A 14,801-nucleotide genomic window follows, 5' to 3' on the forward strand; every position below is an offset into this window, starting at 1 on the left:
ATAGTTTTCACCATTCACCTATGCAAAACCTTGTGTTCCAAATTTTTCTCACTTCCTCTCCTGTCCCTCCTCCCTTCTACAGCAAGCAATCCAAAATAGGTTAAATATGTGCAATTCTCCTAAACATATTTCCGATTCCTCATGTTGCACAAGAAAAATCAGATCAAAAGGGAAAAAAAATGTAAGAAAGAAAAAAACAAGTAAATAACAACAACAACAAAAGATGAAAATACTATTTTGATTCATATTCAGTCTCTATAGTTTTCTCTCTGAATGCAGATAGTTCTTTCTATCACAAGTTTGTTGGAATTGTCTTGAATCACCTCATTGTTGAAAAGAGCCAATAGGACCCAGCTTCTTAAACTGTGGTTTGCAACTCCATATGGGGTCTGGTAACTGAATGTGAAAGTTGAGAAATTATGATTTATTATCAGTAAATGTTTGATTTGTATATCTCTTCTGTAAACCTAGACACATAGGGTCACATAAAAATTTCTTGTATGAAAAGAGGTCATGAGTGCAAAAAGTTTAAGAAACGCTGTGCAACCCCCTTTATTTTACAAGTGAGGAAACAAACCCAAAGAGGATATTAAAAAAAAAAAAAAAAAACCGTGTTCTAGGTCACACAAGTAGTATGTATGCAGGTTTGAACTCTGATCCTTTTGCTCTAGGACCAGGGCTCTTTCCATTGTACTATTATTTTTCCTCCAAAAGTCCTTCTCTTTTAAAAAGTTTCCTAAGATATTCATCCTTCCTCAGATTACTTGAATTGGAAAGTTATTAAGGGGCAGTGTTAGATGCTGTGAAAGTAAAACCACACAAATCCAGCTCACAATCAAAAGAGAGATATTAAGCCAAATTTACTTTTACACAGAGACCCAGATAGAGTCAGTATATAGTATTGAAATGTGAGAATTGTGTTATGGGATACCTGGTAGCTATAGTTGATATAGGAGACTAAATCTCTCCAAAAATGATATATACATCTAAAAGATAGGTGCCATTTTGTAGATTTATAAGTTTAAAGCTAGAAGGAATCTAAAAAAGCAGTCTACATTTTGTGCTTTCACTTTCTTTCCTCTTATTTTCTACTTAACTTTCTACAGTCTGATTTCCCACCTCATCCTTCAACTGAAACTGTTCTCTCCAAAGTTACCAATGATCACTTAATTGCCTGAAACCTTTTCTCAGTCTTTATCCTTCTTGATATTTCTGCAAGCAGCTTTTGACACTGAGGTTCACCCTCTTCTTCATATTCTCTTGATTTTAGATTTTCATTTTGAGATCTCTTTCAGGAGGTGATCAGTAGATTCTTTCGATTTCTATTTTACTCTTTGGTTTTAGAATATCAGGATAGTTTTCCTTGATAATTTCTTGGAAAAAAAAAGATGCTTGAGCTCTTTTTTTTGATCATGATTTTCAGGTAGATTCTTAATTCTTCAATTAATTCTTAATTTAATAATTTTTAAATTATTTCTCCTGGATCTATTTTCCAAGTCAGTTGGTTTTTTTTTAAATGAGATATTTCATGTTGTTTTCTACTTTTTTATTCTTTTGCTTTATTGTTTTTTGATTTCTCACAAAGAGAAATTTCTCATTTGCTCAATTCTATTTTTTTTCCCTGAGGCAATTGGAGTTAAGTGACTTGCCTAGGGTTATACAGGTAGGAAGTATTAAGTGTGTGAGGTCAAATTTGAACTCAGATCCTCCTGACTTCAAGGCTGGTGCACCACTAGCTGCCCCTCAATTCTAATTTTCAAGGAATTATTTTCCTCAATGAACTTTTATAGTTCCTTTTCCATCTGGCCAATTTTGCTTTTTAAGGCATTCTTCTCCTCATTAGCTTTTTGTAATTTTTTGTACCACTATTTCCAATTTTTCTTCTTCTAACTTTCTAAGTTGATTTTCTTTTATTATTATTATTATTATTATAGTGTTTTATTTACAAGATATATGTATGGGTAATTTTTCAGCATTGACAGTTGCAAATCCTTTTGTTCCAATTTTTCCCCTCCTTCCCCCTACCCTCTCCCCCAGATGGCAGGTAGAACCAATACATATTAAATATGTTAAAGTATAAGTTAAGTGCAATATATGTGTACATGTCCATACAGTTATTTTGCTGTACAAAACGAATCAGACTTTGAAATAGTGTACAATTAACCTGTGAAGGAAATAAAAAATGCAAGCGGATAAAAACAGAGGGAATAGAAATGCTATGTAGTAGTTCACACTCATTTCCCTGGGTGTAGCTGGTTCAATTCATTATTGTTCTACTGGAACTGATTTGGTTCATCTCATTACTAAAGATGGCCACGTCCATCAGAATTGATCATCATATAGTATTGTTGTTGAAGTTCCTGGTTCTGCTCATTTCACTCAGCATCAGTTCATATAAGTCTTTCTGAAATCATCCTGCTGGTCATTTCTTACAGAACAATAATATTCCATAGCATTCATATACCACAACTTATTCAGCTATTCCCCAACTGATGGGCATCCACTCAGTTTCCAGTTTCTGGCCACTACAAAAAGGGTTGCCACAAACATTTTTGCACATGTGGGTCCCTTTCCCTCCTTTAAGAACTCTTTGGGATATAAGCCCAGTAGTAACACTGCTGGATCAAACAGTATGCACAGTTTGATAACTTTTTGAGCTCAAAGTTGATTTTCAAAATCTCCTTTGAGCTCTTCCATGGCCTGAAACCAATTATTTTTCATGGAGGGTTTGGATATAGGAGCTTTGACTTTGTTATTTTCAAACTCTGTGTTTTAGTCTTCTTTATTATCATAGAAATCTATGATAATAAATATAATGGTATATATGGTAATCTATAGGTAATAGATTCTATGGTCAGACTCTTTTTTCTGTTATTTGCTCATTTTCCCAGATTATTATTCAGCTTTTAACTCTTTGTTAATGTAGGGCTCTTTTTCCAGGGTGGAGAGTGCAACATCCCAAGCTTCAGGGGTTTTGTGCAGCTATTTTTAGAGATCCTTCTAGGGACTTGACTATAAGTACTATTTTCTGGCCTGGAACTGTAAGGAAGGTCCCTGCTCCACTGTGGTTTTAAGTCCTAGTGTGCTAAAGCAACAGAGACCCTCCTCAGTGCTAATAAAGAGACCTATGAGCTGAGGCCTTGGAAGCAGTTGCCACCATATGCAACTAAACCCACTCCTGGTTTGCTGGTTCCCAAGGTTCTGTCACCCTAGTGATAAATCTTTCTTGATGACCTAGCTTTGGTGTCTCTGGGCTGAGAGGTCTAGAAACTGCCAGTACTGTCACTGATTTAGAGGTCCAAGGCCCACTCCTGCTTGACTAATGCTGGAGCCAGGTGGACGCCCTCTCTGGTGCCACAGACCTTTCCTGCTGACTTTCTAAGTTATCTTTGACTGGAAAATTGTTCCTCTCCATCTTTTGTGTTTTCTACTGCTCTAAAATTTATTTAGACTCATTATTTAAAAGAATTTGGAGGAGTTTGGGGGAAAAGCTTGATGAGTCCCTACTTTTATGTCATCTTAGCTCTGCCTCTCATTCTAGATTTTCATGACACTATCTTCTCCTAGTTTGCCTATCCTTCTCAATCTCCTTTATTGGATTTTCTTCCATATAATGCCCATAAGGTCTCTCCTGGATTCTCTTCTCTTTTTGCTCTTTTTTTCACTTGGTCATCTCATTAATTCCTACAAATTCAATTATCATCTCATTGCTGATGATTTTCAGATCTACTTATTCAGCCCTAACCTCTCTTTTTATTTCATGATTCAAATCTTCAACTTTTAGACATCTCTAATTATATGTTCCATAGACGTCTTAAAGTCAACATGTCTAAAACTGAACTCATTGTCTTTTCCCCAAGCACTTCTATCTTCTTAACTTTCTCACTATTGTCAGGGACATTATTGTCTTCCCAGTCATCCTGACTTTTATCCACATCTTTTTACATTTTGTTTTTCATCTTCCCAACTCCAATCTAATTGGCAATCTCATTGCCAAGTTCTATCAATTCTATCTTCAAGTACTTTCCTGCTCTTCTCTAGCACTGTCATAACCCTGATGTGGGCTCTCATAATTTCACACTTGGATATTGCAGTAGCCTCCTGGGTTGGTCTGCTTGCCATAAGTCTTCTCCTCTCCAGTCTGTCCTACATTCAGCTATAAGTTATAGCTTCTTTTCTCAATAGTATTTTATTGTTCCAAATACATTTAAAGACAGTTTTTAACGTTTATTTTTGTGAGACTTTGCGTAAATATTTTTCTTCTTCTCTTCCTTCCTTCTCTTTCCAAAAGATACCAAGCAATCTGATATATGCAATACGTTTAAACATATTTCCATATTTGTCATATGCAAGAAAAATCATACTAAAAGGGAAAAAACCACAAGAAAGAAAAAATAAATAAGCAAACAAAAAAGTAAAATTAGTATGTTTCAATCCATATTCAGTCTCCATATTTTTTTCTTTGGATTCAGATGGCATTTTCTATCCCAAATCTATTGGAATTGTCTTAAATCATCTCTTTGCTGGGAAGATCCAAATCCATCCCAGTTGATCATCACATAATATTGCTGTTACACGTACAAGATTCTCTTGGCTCTGCTCACTTCAAAGAGTGATCCTTCTAAAGTTCAGCCTACTTAAGTAAATTATTATGGAACCCCATCACCTACAAGTATAAATAGAAAATCCTTTCTTTGGCGTTCAATGATCTTCATGATCTGGCTACTTCCTATCCCTTTCCAGTCTTCTTATACTTTCTTTGATATATTGACATACTTTGCGATTCAGTGAAATTGGACTCCCTGCTGTTATTTCCAACAAGTTTCTTATAGGCTCCTATAAGTCTTGCTAAAATCCTACCTCTTATAAGAATAATCCTTAAAGTTAGTATCTTACTTCTGTCGATTATCTACAATTTATTGTATATAATTCTGGTTTTATGTATTATTATTTCTATATCTTTCACAAATGGTCTGCCCCTTATGACTACTAGCTCCTTGAGAATAGGGACTGTTTTTTAACTTTCATTGTATTTTCCTGTAAAGCATTAGTAAAATCTACTTACTGTTATGTTAACTAGTGTGAGACAAACACCAATTAGACTTACTTTTCTCAGTTCCAGCAATCTAATTTTATATTAATCAAATGTATTCAAATATTAGTTTATATTATCTATTAGACAATACAAAAATCACCCCCACTAGGAACCAACTATCAACCTGATTTCCCTGGACTTCCTAGTAAGTTTTTCTTATACTGAAATTCAGTAACAAGGATCTGTCTCTTTCAGAAGAAAGGTCATGTGTCTCCCTTTAACGAGATTGCCTGGAGAGTTAGTCAGTTAGCATTGCCTTCAAGTATACCTGGGAATGCTTGAATTTCAAATTTGGGGCGTCAGTCTTAAGTGTGTGTGTGGAGGGGCACAGGCATCTCCCTCGATTAAGATCTAAGATCATGCTGAAGACTGGGGAGATTCCAGATGGGTTTTTAAAAATATTTCTAGCTATAGGCCTTAGCTGGTTATACTCAAATTTTGATCAGTGATTCATTACTTAGACTTATGATGAAAGGAAACTATTAATAAAAACTAATTTATTAGCAAGTGTTTCTTAGTTGTTTAGCAGATTTGGATAACACTTATCATTAACAGTGATTTGCCAAATCTGGGAAACACATTTCATTAGAAGTTGTTTACCAAGAGTGGAGGAAACATCATTTCCAAACAATATCACTCAAATCATTATTACAGGAAAACAAGTTACATAACAACTTTGTTGTTTAGTCATGTCCAACTCTTTGTGACCCTGAAGGGTCACAGAAATGTGACAGAAAATCTAAAGATCATACTGTCCATGAGATTTTCTTGGCAAAGATACCAGAGTGGTTTGCCATTTCCTTCTTCAGTGAATTAAAGCGAACAGAAGTTAAATAGCTTGCTCAGGATCATACAGCTAATAAGTATTTGAGGTCACATTTGAATTTAAATCTTCTTGATTCTACACACAGCCAGATCCAGGTTCTAGATTTTACCCAGTGAACCACTTTGCCTCTCATACAATAACTACTCACTCACAAAATGGTGGCTTCAAAAAAATGGAGTCATATTAAATAAATGAACTTTCAGTCACTCTCCCCCAATATTTAAGCAATATTTATGTCTGGCACTGAGCAGAAACTTAAAGTTTTTTGATCAACTGCATTAATACAAAGGAGCTTAACAATTAATACTTACTATTGGTGCAGTTCTTTCTGTGATAGCAGAATGTGATGGTTCCAAGTAAAACTAAGAAGAAAAACATAGTGGAATTCTATCTTTTTGCCTTTGCGTCTCCAATTATTAGCACATTCCCAGGAATTGTTTGTTGATTGGTTGATTAATATCCTCAAAACTATTAAAGAATGAGCAAAGTTAAAAGGACTGGATTGGTCTTAGGATAAGGGTTCTTATTATAAACTCAAAAAAAGTTCTTAAGTATGTGGAATTACAAAGGAAATTAATTATGTTAAGATACAATTATCAAACTAAAATCCCAGGATAAAAATCTCTGGCTGAAGCAAAACCAAAAGTAAGTAATATGAATACTAATATCCTCTCTAGAACTACTTCAGTCATTCCTTGAACTGAAAAGATTCTATTGAAAAAGCTGTCCCACCAAAGGCAAATATAAGATGTGAAAAGAAAAGTCTACCACTTTTTTGTGGTAGCAAAAAACAAAACATGAAGGGGATTTTCATTGATAAAAGAGGGGGAGACTAAACAAGTTGTGATGTACTATTATTTTTTTGAGGCAGCTTTGTCTATTTTTTATTTTTTATTTATTTACTTATATAGCTTTTTATTTACAAGATATATGCATGGGTAATTTTTTTTAGCATTGACAATTGCCAAACCTTTTGTTCCTATTTTTCCCCTCTTTCCTCTTCCCCCTCCCCATGGCAGGCAGACCAATACATGTTAAATATGTTAAATACAATATATGCATACATATCATACAGTTATTTTGCTGCACAAGAAGAATCGGACTTTGAAATAATGTACAATTAACCTGTGAAGGAAATCAAAAATGCAAGCAGACAAAAACAGAGGGATTGGAAATGCTATGTAGTAGTTTACACTCACTTCCCAGAATTTTTTCACTGGGTATAGTATTCATTATTGAACAAATAGAATTGATTTGGTTCATCTTATTGTTGATGAGAGCCACGTCCTTCAGAATTGATGTGATGTACTATTATAATAGAATATTATTGTGCCCTCAACAACCGTGAATACATAGCTGCTCACATTAGATTACGAGCTTCTGAAGAACAGGGGCTGTCTTTTAGATATCTTTGTATCCTCAAAGTTTAGCGGAAAGACTGGAATGCTGTAGGTAGTTAATAAATGTTTATTGACTCATTAAGAATCACGAGAAGATTTAAATTAATTGATGCAAAGTAAAGTAAACCAAAACTAAGGAAAACAGCACAATTAAAACATGAATGGAAACAGTCACAAAAACATAACAACAATTATAAGGGCTAAGAAAGGAGTTGAAAAAATTGCACTTTTCATTAGAGGTAGGAGACAACAGCTATGGAATGTTGCTGTAAATGAGTTGGTCTTGCTGAATTTCTTTTAAAAGATGTTACAAAAGAATTCACTGGATGCGAAATGGAATATATTGAGAACAAAGATGATGTAAAAACAAAGTTATCAATAAAACATGATCAGGTCATTCCATCTCCAACTTTACAATGCATTTTTACTAGCTATTTCCCAGTGCCTGGAATTCTCTTTAGAAGCATTCTTATTTCTCACAACTGCTCTTCTGAGTGTCTCATCAGCATTTTTCTTTACTGAATTCCTGTCCATAAGATGCCTTCCCAGTTCTCTTCCCCTTTGGGCAATTCTATTTTATTTTTCTCTGTGATATCTATATTTCAGAGGAAGGACCTGAGTATGAATGAACTTCAGCACTGAGTATCTGGAGAGGGAAATATTTTTTGTCTGGGGAGTCTCACATTCATGAGTAAAATCATCCCCATTAAATTCTGGTCCTAAAATTGCCTTCTAAAAATTATTACTTATTATCCTTCTCCAATGTGAATTGGATTTAAGTGAGGCAGAGTTGCACAAGTTGTCATCCCAAGCTCTAGCTTCTCCACAGTGTCGGCTTCAGCTGCCTCTATGGCCATTGGATCAAATTACTCTTATTCTCTCACTCCACCAGGGAATGCTTGAAATACATTATAAGTAAATAATGAAAATATCATTGCTTAGTCATTTCGGTTGTGTCCAACTCTTCATGACCTTATTTGGGATTTTCTTAGCAGATAATATTATAATTATAATATTATCGTGATTTGCTATTTCCTTCTCTAGCTCATTTTAGAGATGAGGAAATTGAGGCAAGCAGGGTTAAGTGACTTGCCACATAGCTGGTTAAGTGTCTGAGGGCAAATTTGAACTCAGGTGTCCCTGACTCAGGACCCCAGGGTATCCACTGCGCCACCTAGTTTGAAATGTATGTTTATCATCTAAATCGATTTCCATTATATGTTCATATATGTAAAATTTAGTATAACAAATTATAACAATGACTTTTCAAATTTATGCGGATGCTACTTTGCCCGCTACCTACCAATAGAGGGATCTTACAACACTGAGGGAGAAGACCCACCCCCTTCTCCTATCCTTTCCCGCCTCCCTCTCGTTCCTCCTCTCAGTCTCTTCCTCCCTTTTCCCCCCCGCCCCTTCCTCCCACCCAGCCCTCCTAAATCATTCCTTCTCCACCTCTCTCGCCTTCTCTTCCTCCTTCCTCCCTCCCCTCCCCGCCCCGTTCCAGTAACTCGGCCCTATCCCCAGGAAGGGGCGGAGGGGAGACTTTTTTCGCGGTGAGGTCTGGGATGCAGAGCACATGCGCAGCGGCGAGATTTCCGCGGTGAGCTTTTTGACGCCGCCGCCCCCGGCAGTCGCAGTCGGAAGTTGCGGGAGCAGAAACCTGCCGCCTGCCTGCCCGCCAGCCGGCCGGCCCTCGGGACCGACCCTCCAGCCTCCTTTGCCCTTTCGGGCCGTTCCATTTCCTCTCTCTTCAGCGACTTGACGGACAGAGGCCCTGGGCCGCCACGGGCCCCCATGGAGTCTGCCCCCTGAGGCGGAAGGCTGATCGGCGGCGGTGGCCCTCCCCGCCCCAGCCCAGCGATGCGGGCCGGGCCCCTCGGCGCAGGTAACCCCGAGGGCGGCGCCTCCCCGGGCCGGGCTGGGTTTGACTTGCGGGACCAGCCCGGGGACGCATAGCCGCCCGCCGCCCGCCGCCCCTGGACTGACTTGACTGGCCTTTCCCCAGCCACGGCCGTAGCTGGACTCTGGGCCTGCCCGCGGACGTCGTCGGGGGCTGGGCGGCGGGAGGATCTCGGGCTTTGGTGCAGGGCCCGGCGAAGACTACAGGGGGGGCGACAATCTGTGCCCCGGGGATAGAGGAAGCGGGGGACCCTGGCTCGATGACTTGGGAACGGAAGAAAGGGGGACCCTCGTTCGTGTCCCGGGGACGGAGGAAGGAGTACCTTAACTCGGTGTCTCCGGGACGGAGGGGACATCGGGAGTATGAAATGGGGCACGGGGTTTCTTGAAATGACCAGCCTTCTTCCTCCCTCCCGGGGCATGGTGAAGGCAGGAAGGACTCGGGGCCAGGTAGGTGTCTGCCTGGAAGTCACCTTCTTGGGCCGCAGCTGCGGAGCCGTGCCCCCTAACCCGGTGTTTTTCTATTGATTTCCACTTGGATGGAACGGCTGCTTCTGCAGGGTCGTGCCGGGTCTGTGATTCAGTGAGGCCGCTCGAGGGACGAGTTTGTCTTGAAAGAAAGTTAGATGAATCTAGGCAGTTCGATGCTATCTATGCTCGGTCATAGGACCAAGACGTCCAAGTCAAGTTAACCACCAGCTGTATCCCGGTGCCAGGCCAAGTGCTAGGCACCGGAATACCCACAAAGGGAAAAACAGCCGCTGTTGTCTAACTAGGGAAAAGTGAACTTGGATTAGTATCTGTCTCTCTTTTTATAGTGAGCTGGGTTTATGCGGCTTTACTTTTACTGTGCTTAACACTGCCCTTTAGTAACTTTCCAATTCTGGAATCTGAGGAAGGAATAGATTTTATTGATACCTTTTGTCTTTGCAGCAGTCATTTCCGACAACCCTAATTTATACACACACACACACACACACACACACACACACACATACACATACATACATACATACACACCCACACCAAACAAGTCAAAACTTAAGCAGAAAAAACATATACGGAAACTGAGACTATGTCTGCCTACATAGACAGCATTCTACCAACCTGCATCTAATTTCTACTTTTGTTTTTGTACTTTAAAAGAAACTCCCACTGTAGGGATATTTTGCTTCCTACTGAGTCCTATCCAGTCTCTGATGCATATTGCCCAACAGTTTGTTATACTATAGGTAGTTTTCCTTTTTTATTCAGAAGTACTTAAGAATATGTTTATCAACTTCATAGTATTATCAAACAGTGACATAAAAAAGCACTAAATTTGGAATGAGAAAAAATGGGTTCCAATTCTTTCTTTCATTCATGCAAATTCTATGAGCAAATTCTTCAGTTTATACTTGTTCTGAAGCTAGGAAGCAAGTCATCCAACCTCAACTGGTCTATACTTCTGTAAAATAGGGATAATTGCCTATGCCACAGTGTTATTGTGAGCAAAGTACTTTGTAAGCTATATAGGACTATATAAACGTGAGAGACTGTTACTTTTATATCACAATATGCTTTCTTTAACTTCTTGCAAAGATCCTTTTGAACTTAACAGATTTGGTGGTGATTCTGAGTTTATCTGCATTAACATGTTTATTTTTGGCTTAACCCAGAGAAGGGAGGCATCCCTTTTCCTCATACCTTTGTGGGCTCTTTTAGGTGTCAATTATTTAGATGCCATTACTGTTGATTAGTTTGCTTTGTAAGGGATCTTATGTTTAATATGTAGTCTGAATGCTTCTTAATTCTAATGCTGGCACAGCCTCTCCTCACTTATCCTCCAATTTATTGTTTAAAGAAAGCTTGAGAATCATGTGATGTTACCTCCTTGTAAGCCCCTAATAAATGTATAATATGATGTATTCATTAGTATGACTAATAATTGTCACCAAGTAATATTAGACATGTTAAAAAGATTATTTCTTAAGAGTCAAATTGAAAATAATTTACTGTCCTTTATTTAGTAAAGAATTGCAAGAATACTACTTGATTTAAAAGATGAAGGATATTGGAATAATGGTTTTGATAAAGACTCAAGTACAGAAATTTAGAAAATAAGGTTTACAAATGTCAGCTTTTTTAGATCATAGTGAAAAAATTTGGTATGACTTTTCCTGAGAGGAAAAAAAAATGTCTTTGACTGAAAGATCTAGTGCAATATACAAACATGGTATATGTAAACCAAATGCAAACGTTTAATGTTACATTTAACACAGTAAAATTCTGAGCTTAAGGATTGTTTGGTTGCATTCTTTATGTTACACAATGAGTTTTTATGGACAAACTAAAAGTAATATTTCTTATGTTAAATACATACACACAACAGACTTGTCTCTTCGAATGTGATTTAGACAGTGTTATACTAAGTATCCTCTGCTAGCTGGGTATGTGGAAGAAACCTGATCTAAGTAAACCTTATCAATTAACAGTGAGTTGTCTATTCTACTCCTCAAGAGAAGATGGAAACTGTTGGGTGGTAATTGATTTAAAGAATTTTATTTATGTCTATACTTCAGGTTAGGGGCTCCCTAAGGATGTTTTGGAAGTGAGAAAGAGCCCTTCCAAAAAGATACATGCATGTCACCTGGAAAAGAATTTACAGAGTTCATCTGTTTCAGCTTGAAGTTATATATGAGGACACTTGTCAAGGTCACGCAGCTGATCAGTGATAAGATCAAGACTAGAACACAGGATTTCTGACTCAATTGAGTGTTCTTTCTCATTGTCACACTGTCTTTTGGGGATTTTTTTTTTTTTTTTAAAGAATAAGTGGATGTGAGGCTTCGAATTATGGATTAGTGAAAATGTTGATTTTAGAATTTAGAACTGGAAGGGACTTCAGCGATAATAATCTAGCTCACATCCTCAAGTTACAAAAGAAACGGGCTCAGAGAAGGGAAATGATGTGGTCAGAGTCATACATAGCGAATAGCAGAACTGGTAGAGAATGCAGATCCTTTGACTTTTATTCTAATGTTTTTTCCTTTGTGTAGGGAGAAACTTACAGAGGCTCTATATAAAAGATGAATTAGTGGGACTTGAGCTGAACTGAGGTAGAATTTCCTGTGATTTTTAAGAATTAAAAGCAAAGAACCTTCATATGTAGGTGGGGGAGGTTGTAAATTAGGTGCAATTGTAAGGATTAAGGAGGATATTTGCCCTACTGTTTTTTGTAATGTGAGAGCTTGATAAATAGAGGGACTTTGGACATTATAAAGCCAATGAAAAAACTCATACCCTAATTTGATTTGTCTGTTTTTCCAAAATGTGCCCGTTTTCAAGAGGTCTTTACCTGTTTATACTCTTTTCCTCTGGAAATTTTAACCTTATGACAACAGTGCCTAGTATTGAGCATACTACTTGGTACATAGTAGGAGTTTTAATAATTCCCTTGAGTAGGGGGAGTTGCTTTAGCTCTCCAAGCCTTAGTTTCCTCATATGTAAAATGGGTACCTAAGTGGCACAGTGAGTAAAGCACCCTCTTCCTGAGTTCAAACCAGCCTCAGACATTCACTAGTTGTGTGACGCTAGGTAAGTCATTCTACCCCGTTTGCCTCAGTTTCTTAATTTGTAAAATGAGTTAGAGAAGGAAATGACAAACTATTCCACTATCTCTGTCAAGAAAACTCCAAATGGCGTCAGAAGGAATCAGACATGACTGAAAAATAACTGAAAAAAAAAGGGATAATAATAATTGTACTACTCACTTCAAATGGTTGTTTTAAGTCTCAAATTCAGTGGGAATCACATAAAGCATTTATTAAGAGTTTCCTGTCAGTTAGGCATCTGGTACATTGTTACTTTTAAAGTAATCATATAAATGCCCATAGTTTCTTCCTCCCCCCCCCCCAGTCCCTAAAAGTCAGAAATATTTTTACTTTTCTTTTACTTACTCACATACTTACACACATCCAGTGTCTAAGTTCTTCTGTGCAAACTTATTCTCACTTTAGTTTAAACTCTCATTTTCTCTTGCCTTGACTATTATAACAATAGCTGGCATGATTAAGCTTTCTAAGACTCATTCCCCTGCTCAAAATCCTTTGATTGTTTACCATTGCTTACTGAAGTCCAGTTTCTTTAGCTTGTGCTAAGACATACAGACAGAAGTATTCAGATGAGGCATCCATGATCTGGCTTATATAACCTAAGTGGCACAAGGCAAAGGGCATTGTAATAGGAGGGCTCAAAATCTACCTTACCACTTACTGTGTGACCTTGAGCAGATAGCTGCAGCTCTCTGGGCTTCATTTTCTTCAACTATAAAATCAGGGTGTTAATTTAACTAATCTCTAAGGCCCATTCCAGCTTTAAGTCTAGTTCCCAAGGAGTCTACTTTTTCTACCTTACACTGCTCCCTTTTGTGTGTCCTACCGTATATGCCAGCCAAACCAGTCTGTTCACCTGTTCGTCAATCATGTTCTGTGAATTGGTTGAGCAAAAGTAAAAGACTGAACTGACCCATATCTGGAATATTTTTTCTTTTCCTCCTCACTATTCTTCCATTCTTCTTCCTTCTCCACATTTTAACCATTGTTTAAGGCTTGTTTCAAATTCCTTCCCCCACCTCTCTCAGCTAAATGTGATCCCTTGCTCTGGGAACATTAAAGTATTTATGTATGCATCAGTGCAATTTCTTATGTTATTTTATATTCTGTTAATTTAGATCTCAATTTTCCTACTAGATCATAATCAGAGCAGGAGACGTTTATGAATTTGTAATCTCCAAATCATAACATATCCTATACCAGAATTGTCAAACACTCTGCCTTAGTGGCCAAATCAAATTAAAATGTAATTGGGAAATATTTAACAAAATAAATAAAAATACAGTAGCATGTAGAAAATGTTAATGTGTGCTTTTCTTAGTAAGTACATATTGCTCAAAGGGATCTTTCTGTATGGTTCAGTAATCCTGCTTCTATTTGACAGTACTACTTTAACCTGTTCCATTTCCCCATTGCCTAGCATAGAACCTTCCATTTAGTAAATACTTAAGAAGTGTAAGTTGATTCACAGTGAGTCTAGGCTCAAAGGTGGTAGTGTATTACTTAAGTTTTTATGTGGTGCTTTGTACTTAAAACACAAATCCCAGGTTCTTTTGAAACTGTCCATTACTTGTAGCATAATAATATTATATTTCATTCATGTACCATAATTAATTTAGCTGTTCTGCAGAGAATAGCCCCTTGATTTTCAATTTTTGATACAGTGTAAAGAGGTAAAGTAAATAGTTTTGTATATGTAGGTCCTTTTTCTCTTAATGGTGACACTTGGTCAAAAGGTGTGCACAGTTTAGTAATTTGGGGGTCATAGCTCCAAATTACTTTCCATGTACTATGCTAATTAAAGACTACCAATAGGACACTTGTGCCTGTTTTCCTGCTTCCTTTCCAATATTTATTTTTTTTCCTCTTTTGTCATCTTTGTCAATTTGGGTGTGAGATGCAACCCCAAAATTGCTTTGTACTTAAAACACAAATCCCAGGTTCTTTTGAAACTGTCCATTACTTGTGGCATAATAATATTATAT

General features: G+C 37.5%; 1 protein-coding gene across 4 annotated transcripts in view; it reads left to right on the top strand.

Annotated features, from left to right (window-relative positions):
* The first annotated feature begins 8,973 nt into the window (after positions 1–8,973).
* The window catches only part of RALGAPB (Ral GTPase activating protein non-catalytic subunit beta), a 112,041-nt gene continuing 106,213 nt past the window's right edge, over positions 8,974–14,801 (top strand). For all 4 annotated transcript variants that reach the window (XM_051979319.1, XM_051979321.1, XM_051979322.1 and 1 more), the window contains exon 1: positions 8,974–9,209. The gene's annotated coding sequence lies outside the window, so the exon portion shown is untranslated. The remainder of the gene's footprint in view (positions 9,210–14,801) is intronic.

Source organism: Antechinus flavipes, chromosome 2 (genome assembly GCF_016432865.1).
Source record: "Antechinus flavipes isolate AdamAnt ecotype Samford, QLD, Australia chromosome 2, AdamAnt_v2, whole genome shotgun sequence".
NCBI classification, from domain to species: domain Eukaryota; kingdom Metazoa; phylum Chordata; class Mammalia; order Dasyuromorphia; family Dasyuridae; genus Antechinus; species Antechinus flavipes.